Source organism: Mirounga leonina, unplaced genomic scaffold (assembly GCF_011800145.1).
Source record: "Mirounga leonina isolate KUSES-001 unplaced genomic scaffold, KU_Mleo_1.0 Mir_372, whole genome shotgun sequence".
In the NCBI taxonomy this organism is placed as follows: domain Eukaryota; kingdom Metazoa; phylum Chordata; class Mammalia; order Carnivora; family Phocidae; genus Mirounga; species Mirounga leonina.
In genome coordinates this window covers 5137-7704 of record NW_023270714.1, presented here as the reverse complement: position 1 = coordinate 7704, position 2568 = coordinate 5137, and positions in this window count along the sequence as shown.

Sequence of the window (2568 nt, the reverse complement as noted above, 5' to 3'; positions counted from 1 at the left end):
AGGTAGGAGGTGTGGAGACGTGAATCTGGTGTGACATAGCTGAGGATACAGGGGAGGGGAGGGGGGCTTGAGGAGGATACCACAAAGTTTTATAAGCAGCGGAGCACAAAATGGTAACATTTACAAGTTTGCTCTTTTGGGGGTGTTCCTGGCTTAAAGATGCTTAGTTGGGGAAGCCAGGTGGAATCCTGGGTGTGACCGAGTGGTCTCAGGATCCCTGGAGTCTCATGAAAATGGCAGGTGCCTGAGTGTGACAGAGTTCCCAGACTTCTAAAAGTTAAAAATAGAGCTACCTTATGACCCAGCTTTAGGAACGGGAACCCTGCCTGAGAACAGTGAGTCTAGCTGCCAGCTTTCTGCTTTGTATTGCCATAAACTGCTAACCGATTCATGGTTGTGCGATTGCTTTCCTGACATAGGGTGGCAAAAGGCAGCAGCATGGGAGATCCTCCATGAGGGGAACCACACGAATCCATGCTGAAGATTTGGAGTTTTGGAACTCAGTCCCATGCCTGAGCTAAAAACGCTTGGACACAGGCAGGGTGAGCATATGATTTTGACCGTAACTGGGGAAACAGAGAGATGGATTACAAAGAATGAGAGTTGGACTTCTTCTTTGCTGATTTGGATGCCTTATATTTCTTTTTGTTGTCTGATTGCTGAGGCTAGGACTTCCTGTACTACGTTGAACAGCAGTGGTGAGAGTGGACATGCCTGCCGTGTTCTTGCACATAGGGGAAAATCTCTGTTTTTCCCTTTTGAGGGTGACATTTACTTTGGGTCTTTCCTATATGGCCTTTATGATGTTATGCTCCCCCTCTCTCTACATGGTGGAGTTTTTTTTCATGAAACGATGCTGTATTTTGTGGAATGCTTTTTCTGCATCTATTGAGAGGGTCCTGTGGTTCTTGTCCTTTCTTTTTTATGTGGTGTTTCATATTGATTTGCAGAGGTTGAACCACCCTTGCAGCCCAGGAATAAATCCCACTTGGTCGTGGTAAATAATCCTTTAACTGTGTTGGATCCTATTGGCAGTATCTTGGTGAGAATATATGCATCCTTGTTCAACAGGGATACTGGTCTGTAATTGTCCTTTTAATGGTGGTCCTTGTCTGGTTTTGGGATCAAGGTAATGCTGGCCTCATAGAATGAGTCTGGTATTTTCCTTCCATTTCTATTTTTTGTAATAGTTTCAGAAATATAGGTATTAATTCTTCTTTAACTGTTTGGTAGAATTCCCCTAGGAAGCCATCTGGCCCTGGACACTCGTGTGTTGGGAGATTTTTGATTATTAATTGAATACTTTTTACTGGTTTGGGGTCTGTTCAGGTTTTCTATAACTTCCTGATTCAGTTTTGGTAGTTTATGTTTCTAGGAATGTATCCATGTCTTCCAGATTGCCCAATTTGTTGAGATATACTTGGTCATATTTTCTTATATCTGTTTGCATTTATTGGGTGTTCGTTGTGAGCTCTCCTCTTTCATTCAGGTGTTTACTTATTTGGGTCCTTTCCCTTTCCTTTTGATAAGTCTTACTTGAGCTTTAGCAATCTTATTAATTCTTTCAAAGAACCAGCTCCTAATTTCATTGATCTGTTCTACTGTTTTTTTGTTTTGTTTTGTTTTAATTTCTTTATCATTGATTTCTGCTCTAATCTTTATTATTTCTCATTTCCTGCTGGATATAGACTTTATTATTTTTTTTTCTCCACGTTCTCTAGGTGTATGCTTAGGTTGTGCATTTGATACTTTCCTTGTTTCTTGAGGGTGGCCTGTATTGCTATATACTTCCCTCAAAGCACTGTCATTGCTGCATCCCAATTACTCTCGACTGTCATGTTTTCATTTCCATTTTCTTCCATATTTCCATTTTCTCCCATTTATTTTTTAAAATTCTTTATGTGCGTTTGACCCATTAATTCTGCAGTAGGACGTTTTTAACCTCCATGTGTTTGTGGTCCTTCTATTTTTTTCTTGTGTTTGACTTCAAGATTCATCACCTTGTTGTCTGAAAATATGCATGGCACGATCTTAAACTTTTTCAAGAAGTTGAAGCCTGACTTATGACCAAGTATGTAATCCATTCTGGAGAATGTTCCATGTGTACACAAGAAGAATGTAATTTCTGCTGCTTTAGGATGAAATGCTCTGAATATATCTATTAAGCGCAGCTGGTCCAGTGTGTCATTCAAAGCCCTTGTATCCTTGGTTATCTTCTGCTTAGATAATTCATCCTTTGCTATGAGTAGAGTGTTAATGTCCACCACTATTATTGTATTATTATCAGTGAGATTCTTTAAGGTGATTATTAATTACTTTATACATTTGACTGCTCCTAAGTTATGGGCATCAATATTTACATTTGTTAGATCGTCTGGTTGGATGACCCTTTTATGATGATATATTGTCCTTCTACATATCTTTTAATCTTTGTTTTAAAATCTGTTTCTTCTGGCATAAGATTTCAGCTTTCTTTTGATGTCCATTAGCATGATAATTGGTTCTCACCCCCTCATTTTTAAATCTAGAGGTGTCTTTGTATCTAAAATGAATCTCTGATAGGCAGTA